The sequence below is a fragment of the Pinus tabuliformis genome, chromosome 6 (genome assembly GCF_031772625.1).
Source record: "Pinus tabuliformis cultivar Carrire ecotype Pingquan chromosome 6, CPIR1, whole genome shotgun sequence".
NCBI classification, from domain to species: Eukaryota; Viridiplantae; Streptophyta; class Pinopsida; order Pinales; family Pinaceae; genus Pinus; species Pinus tabuliformis.
The window spans coordinates 152,375,199-152,384,294 of record NC_142292.1 but is presented as its reverse complement, the minus strand read 5'-3'; the positions used below and the strand labels follow the sequence as shown (position 1 = coordinate 152,384,294).

The 9,096-nt window shown below is 40.6% G+C and overlaps 1 non-coding gene across 1 annotated transcript; it reads left to right on the top strand.

Annotated features, from left to right (window-relative positions):
* Positions 1-8,400: 8,400 nt before the first annotated feature.
* Positions 8,401-8,471, top strand: TRNAG-GCC (transfer RNA glycine (anticodon GCC)). Its single transcript has one exon. It is a non-coding gene; the product is annotated as a tRNA-Gly (tRNA).
* Positions 8,472-9,096: the final 625 nt, after the last annotated feature.

Here is a 9,096-nt window from a genome sequence, read left to right as displayed (position 1 = left end):
AATGCTTCCTTCATAGCTTTAATCCCAAAACAGGAAAAAGCCATGACTCCGGATGGATTCAGACCCATAGCTTTATGTAATGTGGTGTACAAAATTATTTCCAAGGTGATCGCTAATAGAATCAAGCCCCTCTTACCAGCTCTCATCTCAGAGGAGTAAACGGGCTATGTGGAAGGAAGACAAATCCTCAATAACATCATCCAAGCTCACCAGGTGGTACACTCTCTCAAAAAAAAACAAACAAGCTAGTATGTTCATTCAGCTGGACCTAGCGAAAGCTTACGACAAGCTAAGTTGGTCTTATATAAGGGCAGTTCTAAGAGCATATGGCTTCGACCAAAACTGGATAAGATGGGTTATGGTACTAGTTACCACGACCAGTTTTTCCATCCTACTCAATGGTGCTCCTTCAATAACTTTCACTCCCTCCAGAGTTCTCAGACAAGGGGATCTGCTATCACCATTCCTCTTTGTTGTAATGATGTAAGGGCTAGGTAGAGCGATTAAAATGGAAAATGTTGAAGGAAGAATCCAGGGTATCAAACTCACCTTGGATGGAGAGGCAAATACTCATCAACAATTTGTGGATGACACAATGTTGCAGGGCATACCCACAGTCAGGGAAGCCAGAGCGATCAAACAAATATTAAATTACTTTGTTATGGTATTTGGCACAGAGGTAAGTCTCAATAAATCAAAAGTTTTTTTCTTTAACACTGACATTGCTATTCAGAGAAACATCACCAGGATTCTTGGGTTTCAAAGGGACCGGTTACCTTCCAAATATCTGGGCATACCTCTCATAGATAAGCCTCTAAGCAAGGGAGTATGGGAGCCAATAACAAATAAACTTCAGGACAAGATCAAAAAATGGACATGCAGGTCTTTAAATTTGGCAGGGTGCCTTGTGCTCACACACGCTGTCTTGCAGGCAATTCCCATTTTCATGTTCTCAGCTCTAACTGCACCTAAAGGAGTTTAGCAATAGATTAGGAGCATACAAAGGGATTTTCTATGGGGCAGAGGAGAAGAGAAAAAGAAATGGGCTCTAGTGGCTTGGGACAAGATCTACAAACCCAAGAGCCATGGTGGTTTGGGGCTTCATGACCCTGAAACCCTCAGCAAAGTTTCGGGAGCTAAACTCTGGTGGAGGTGGATCAAGGAATCGGAAACCCCCTGGGCCAAGCTTTGGAAACAAAAATATGCCAAGAATTAGTATGAGAAGGATCACATTTGAATGTCAGGGCATATTAAGGGCTCCCACATTTGGAACCTTGCTTGGGAAAATAAAGGTATTGTTCAGTAGCATAGTTTCTGGGAGATCCGAGATGGGAACCTGGCTCGGTTTTGGGAGGATAACTGGCAACAGGAACCCAACGTGTATAAGGATGAATTAGCAGCTCTCAAGCATGATACTGATAACAAAGGTCTACACATGGTAAATGACTTCTGGGACCAAGTAAGGAACAATGGAAAATGGATAATTTGGAAGGATCTAGGCCACAGTGAAGAGAGCCCTCTGAAGGCCCAGGCAGACTCTCTTGCTCAGGAGCTAGAACATAGGAGGATTTTGGTTTCCTCCTTGCCTGACCAACTAATATGGGGAAGGAACACCGAAGAAAACTTCAACCTCAAAGAAGATAAACAGGTAGTAACAAGGTTTAACTACCAAAACCCTGATCAAGAATCTTTGGCAGAGCCCCCACTGTATGAAAATAAAGTTATTCATTTGGCTAGTTCATCAAAGGAAAATTTTAACTTGGGAGAATCTCCTGAAAAAAGGCTTCACTGGCCCATCCAAATGTTATTTATGTGGCTTACAAGAGGAGACGATGGATCACCTTCTCAACCTCTGCCCTTTCACCTCTACCGTGTGGGAATGGGTGGCTTCAATATTTAGGCACATTGATAGGGATAGACTCAGCATCTCCAACACTCAAAAGAATTGGAGGAAAAACCTCTCAGGAATGAAATCATCAATAAAGCCTGAACTTTGGTTCCAGGCTTTGTTATCTGGGATGTTTGGAAAGAACATAATAGTAGGATCTTCAAGAACAAAGCAAGCAAGCCCCAACACATAATTGATCAAATTTTAAGGCAGCTCAAAGACACAGTCAAAATCTTGTTGTGGAAACTTCCCACGGACCCTCCTCTGCCCCGAGATGCATGTATACTACTGCATTTGGGTCTCCAGTCTATAGGCCCACAGAGCATAATTAAGGATGTGAGCCAAATAAATGCAGATATAAATATTTGGAAGCCTCCTCCACATGGTTTCCTAAAAATCAATACAGATGGAGCGTCTAAGAGCAACCCAGGGTTAGCTAGTTTTGGGGGTGTTATAAGAGATGAACAGGGACGAATAAAGAAGATCTTTCATGGCCACTTGGAGAAGGCCACTAATAACATGGCAGAACTCATGGCCTTAGAGCAATGCCTGGAAATCTTAGTGAACTCAAACTCACAAAATTTCATCATTGAAGCAGATTCAGAATTGATTATTAGAGCAACCAAGAAAATATGCAATGGTATGGCACCGGATAAAGTGTTCAAACATTGGAGGCTATCACAGGTCTTTCTTCGTATTTATACCCACCTGCAAACCTTAAAACTGTACACTTTGTCCATGTAAAAAGAAAAGCTAATATGTTAGTTGATCGTCTGGCGAATGAAGGAGTGATTAGTAAGGAAAGGGACACTCGGCTCATTTGGGAGCTGATACCCCCAGGAAAACTGTTAGAGGATTGCCTCTGTCAGGCTGCCAAAGATAGGGATTGTTGGATCGACAGGCTGGATCAATGAGGCTCAAGAGACAGGCGGGAGTACATGGTGCTTAAACTATTTGCTTGTTGATTGGCAACAGTTCGTAGATTGTATTGGCATCAGTATTCCAACGGATTTGAGCAGATGGTCGAGAACAGCGGAGGAAGACCAAGGACGCAGTGGCGTGGAGATTAATTTTGGACCGATAGATCTCGGTTGAATCAGATCTATGGTGTTTGGGCGAGGGAGTTACCCGACAGTTAACGAGAAGAAGTGGGTTGGAGAAACCCATAAATGGATTTCGGGCAGAGGAAAGGCCGCAAGAAATAATTCCCCATTGGCTCTGATTCCATACAAACAGTGACACGTAGCAGCGAGATGAGAGAGGGAAATCGCTTTTCGAGTGGATTTGGAGTGTGCAAGTTAACCAGCAGAAATAGGTGTGAGCCGTCAGATTTGGCAAAGCGAGATCGACGGTTGACAGTCGAGGAGCTTGTTTCGAAGTCGGGAAGGGTTGTGACCATTGGATCTTGAATAGATCAATGGTGTAGAAGTGCCGACGATTCTTTTGAAGGGCAGATCTCAAACTTTTATAAATTTTGGTTTGAGTTACCGTCGGGTCCAGAGTAGTAGAAACGGGTTGGGAAACCCACAAGTGGATTTCGGGTGGAGGAAAAGTCGTAAATGGTATTTCCCAGTTGGCTCTGATTCCACTCACTCAGTGACACGTATCAGCAAGGTGAGAGAGGGAAACCGCTTTTCGGGCGGATTTGAAGTGCGCAAGTTAACCGGCCGAAATACGTGTGAGTCGTTAGATCTGGTGGAGCGAGATCGACGGTTGACAGTCGAGGAGCATGTTTCGTAGTCGGGAAGTGTTGTGACCATTGGATCTTGGATAGATCAACAGTGAAGAAATGTCGTCGTTTCTTTAGAGGGGTGGATTTCAAATTTTTTAAACTGTGGTTTGTGTTACCGTCGGGTCTGGATTAGTGGAAGTTTAGCGGAACTCTGCGACTTTTGGAGGGGTTTGTTAGTTTTGCAGAAGCTCTAAAGTTGTCAGTGGATGACAGAGAGTCCTTGGGAGTTTAACACTCCTTCCTGTTTTCAAGTTTTTGGAAATCCGTGTGAATTGGTTTGATCCTGGCTTTGTTTTTCCTGTTGATGGCATTCCCACAACAGGCTGGTTCTTGTTTGGGTCTTTGCACTTGCAAAGACATGTAACATATGTAATGTACTTGTACGGAGTGAATATAAAAAGAGTTTATTTATTTACCATATCTATCGTTTATTTATATTTTTTTTTATTTATCATTTTTTTTTATTCACCATGGTATTTGGTCCATAGACTTGGTATATAATTAGATGTTGATTTCTAATCCTATTTGATATATTTTTATTTATTTACCATACATATTTATACCTCTTTTATATTTATTTATTTACCCTACCTCTTTTATAAATATGGTATTTTTGTTAGAAATTAATGGAGAATAGGTTACGTAGTTATGATTTGTTCTTTATTTGACATTCAGTTCCTATTAATTAGGAATCTGTTTTTGCCTATGTATCTATTTAATTCCTGATGATTAATGAATAAGATGAAGCGAATGCATTTGCTGGAGGGAGCTCCTGGTGATCTGCACCTGTGAGCTCCCGTGTGTTTGTCTAAACTTCTGTCTTCTGCATTTCTTATCAATTTTTCCCATGGTATTTGGCCCATAGGCTTCATCTAAATAAAACCTCTTTTTTTAGTTTTGGTAAATATAAAGAGGTTTATGGAATAAATATAAAAAGATGTTTTATTTATTTATCATATCTCTAGTTTATTTATATTTTTATTTATTTACCATACCTCTAGAGTAAATATAAAAAAAAGGTTTTATTCATTTACCATACATCTTTATATTTTTATTTATTTACCATACATTTATAAAGAGGTTTATGGAGTAAATATAAATGATGTTTTATTTATTTATCATACCTCTAGTTTATTTATATTTTTATTTATTTACCATACATATGGAGTAAATATAGAAAAGAAAAAAAAAAGTTTTATTCATTTACCATACCTCTTTATATTTTTATTTATTTACCATATTTTTTTTGAAGTGTTCATAAACCTTTTTATCTTTTAAATTTATATTGTGTTTATACATAATAATAATTAGATTAATTTTTAAATAGGATTGACATTAAATTAAAAATGTTAAATGTTAAATGTTAAACATTACATTTATATTTTTTTTTTTGAGTAAAGACTAATTCTATTAAGAGAAGAAAAATATATAGTACAATCAAGCTTGCATGCAAGCGTGGGAGAAAAGCAAGGGAGCCAAAGGTGAAAGGCTAACCACTTCGCTTCACAGTGACAAACAAGGAAAGGACCATAGAGAACATGGGAAACCAAAAAGCTAGAACTTCATAGAGAGAAGCTACCCTGAGAGGGCAGTTGCTGCCACACGAAATTTTTTGCCTTTTGTATTGCTTACTTTGACCCATCCAGAAGAGTTTGGCTGAGCCGTAACAAGTTGTAAACTATTCTGCCTTGGCGGCTGAATATCCTTTTCAGAGTCTGAGGATGAAGATGAATGAGAACGTTTCTGAGAGCTCTGAGGGGCAGAGGGGTTTGTCGGACCGACCGAGGGAGCGTCCATCAGAATCTCCATATTCTGCCCATCTGCTGCGATTTCTTCCTCATCCGAACTAGAGGAATCTGTATCGTCCATAGGAGGGGGAGGCACACAAGGATTCCAGCTTTTGGATTTGGGTTTGCGATTCATGTTCTTCTTTTTGTCGAGGAGCTGGGTGCAGGAACTCTGGAGGTGCCCCGTTTGATGACAATGGCGGCAACGGAAGGCTGTGTTCTCATAATCCAAGGTTTGAGTCCAGAGGAAATCGCCATACTTGATATTAATCTGATCCGGCAGTCCTTTGCTAATATCTATTTCTACACAAATTCTGTCGTAGGTGAAGAGTCCATTTTCCTTTCGTGTAGAATCTACCTGCAGGTAGCGTCCTAAAGTGTCTGCAATGGCTAAGAAGACAGAGATATGCCATAGATGCGCCGGAAGATTCGGGAGCCTGACCCAAATGGGAATCTTGGTGATGACAGCTGTAGAAGGGTCGAAGTCTGGAAACCAGGGGGTGAGAAAGAGCCCAGCCGAGCCCCAAAACCAGGGGCCTCCTGTTAAGGCCTTCTGGTAATCTTCATTTGAGTCAAAAGCCACAATGAAGAATCCTTTTGAACATAAGTAGATCTCGCTTTTTTTAGTCCAGTTGGTGTGGATCCACTGGTATAGATCTGATGTGCGAGGCCAAAGCCCGTTAAATCTGCATATAAGTGTGGATTCTGCAAAATGCTGATAGCGATCGTCAATCCCAGAATGTGAGAGATTGATGGAAGGAATTTCCTCTGATTTGTCTACCAAAAATGGCTTTGGAGCCCCAGAAGGTTGGGCTGCTTCCGCAGAGGGCTGCGGATGGGCAGCGTCTTTGCGGACTGCATCTTTATAAGAGAAGGAGGGAGCTGAGGAGGATTGCCTAAAGGAGCCACCTCTTAAACGAAAGGTAGCCACAATAGAAGCATCCTTGAAAATACTGTAAGCAGAGAGAGGAAGGGGATTCATAAGTTGCTTACCCTTATATAGCAATCTGAGGTAAGAGGAGGGGATCCTCAGTCGATGTTCGAGATTTTGCAAAAGATCTTGCACAAGATCTGTTGCGCGTACCCATAGCAATGTTGTTTTGCCCGAGAGATTGATTTGGATCTGAAATGCATGTTTCTCTTCAGGCACATTCTGCGTTATGACCTTTGAAGCCGGTGTGTTGCGAGGCTTCAAACCCTCGGCTATGACCCTCGTTGCCACCTCCTTGTCGGTTATGAGTCCAGAGCGAAAGGCGCTGTGATCCGTGAGCAAAGCAGCGTCAACCCTGCGCATGGCCATACGACGGCCAGCTTCGTTTACTGACTTGCCCTCTGTAATGCTGAGCGCCTTGAACAATCTCAGCCTTTTCACGGTGTCTTGGTACATCTGTTGATTGTGGGCTGGATCGGTTAGATCCGGGGCTGAACCAGAGATTTTAAGCCTTTCCACGGTGGGAGAGGACAGCGCGGCTCCATATAGCAGCCTTTCTTGGGTTGCCGTGGCCGATCCGGTGAATGGACTTGCAGATCCAGCCTTGTTGGCGCCGAAAACCCCAATCCTTTGCTTCCTTCTGTTATTGCTCAGTGAATACGGCATTCCTATGTGTTGCTGGAGGTGGTTTGCTCTGGCCCCTTCTGCAGTGAGCTTGGATGCTGCTTCAGTCTTTATTATTCCGCGTTTGAAGACCTTCTGTTCTCCAGAGCCATGATAACTTGCAGATGAGTGAACGTAAAGGGTCATAGCGTAGATCTGGGCGCTGTGCATTGAGATCTCCTGGCCTGGAAAGCCCTCCCCGACCTCTTTTGGGCCGAAGCGCTGGGTTGCAGAGGCGGCCATGGGAGTCGATAGGGTTTCGTCCGGTTTTCTTGCTCTCGTCCGTTCAGAAAAATCCCAAACATTACATTTATATTAATGTTTACATGTTTACGTTTTTATGTGAGATCTACCTTATATTGGGTTATTGTTAAACACACACATGGCAGCAACAGAATATTAAAGATAAACAGGAGAGTACCTTTATTATTAACAAATGATATAAATTTATAGTACATGGTGCGACCCTTGGATTCATATTCCAAGTGGTTTCTTGGACTCTTTTTGGTTGTTCAACGTCCACACCAACCCTTAGAGGATTAGGTTACCCAACGGAAAAAAACAATTGGTGCACAACCTCTTAATGAAAAGTTTGTATGATGCGAAAGTTATATAACTATTAAAAAAAAATTGATCGTTTGGAAATTAATAAATATAATATCTATTTTCTAAGTAAAAATTCAACGAAACTTTCTTTTTAATAGTTAAAATTAAATAGTTGATAAAATAATCATAATAGAAAGTACCTTAATAATATAAATGTGAACATAAATATAAAGATGATAGTATTAAAAAGAAATATGTGAACATGAATATAAAGACGATAGTTTTAAAAAGAAATGTTTTTGGTAAAGTTATATATCTATAATTATGTTTATATAAATTAATAAATTTGAAATTACAAAAAACAAAAGGTTACCTAGTCCGAAAAATCTAACTTGCTGAGTGGAAAACTGGAAAATAAACTTAAATTCAAAGTAAAGGTAGCTGAAACCTTTTCTAACTCAAACGCTATTAATAAACAAAAATATTTATACATAAACTGATATTGCCTAAATTCTCACACGTCATAGTCGAGAAACATTAACGGACAGGGAAATTCGAGAGAAGGGACCTCTGAACAAGTCCACGGATCAAATGTGGGCTCAACTTTATATCAAGGCTGTTCTGGAAACTCGTCGGAGTTCGGTAGAGAGCAAAGGACATCACAAAATTTGCGACGGGAGATCTTCTGCATCAAACACCAACTCCTTTGTGCCGGCATTACATATATGACAGGCATGACTGGAGATTCCGGCAAGGTGAAGTGGAAACATAAACGGCCATGTTCCTCGCAAATTGGATTAACACAAGAAAATTTATAAATAGTAAAAAGAGAGAAAATTTTATGTACATATTCGCACCAGTGGTCTAGTGGTAGAATAGTACCCTGCCACGGTACAGACCCGGGTTCGATTCCCGGCTGGTGCAAGTAAATTACATCATTTTCGCTTCGAAGGTTCATGTCTGCTGCTTTTGAAAATACCCTTCCCTTTCTTGCAGTAACTGGATCTGAATTTTGTTTCGATTGCTGGTGCATCAACAAGAAATTCATTTCCTTTTCTGTTCGATTTTAGGTTTTCGGGTTTTTTAGTCGAAGGGTCATGTATGCTGCTTTTGAAAATACCCTTCCGTTTCTTGCATTAACTGGATCTGAAAATACAGTAGGTCATTACATTTTATTTGAGAGACAAACAAACAGTACTGCCAGCCAACAAGCAATTTCTGTTTGCTTTCCCTTAATTTCATCTACTTTCCTAATTCTCGTGGAATTATTTTATTAATTCCTGTTGTTGTAGTATGGTGGTAAGCACTCTCACCTGTCACGCGGTTATATTTTTTTGTGGGAAACGCTTAGTTTTTATTGCACTAGTTGATACCAGTAGAGTGGAACAATTGAATCAGAGCCTTAAGCCTGTGTCCTATTGATTTCAGGGTGAGTCATTCCTTTGCTGGCCAAATGGGCTTAATGTATAAAACAATGAAGTTTCCTTGTTTGTCTCGTCCTTGATGGTTCCTTCTCTCAGAAAAATCATGAAGTGTCCTTGTTTGTGTT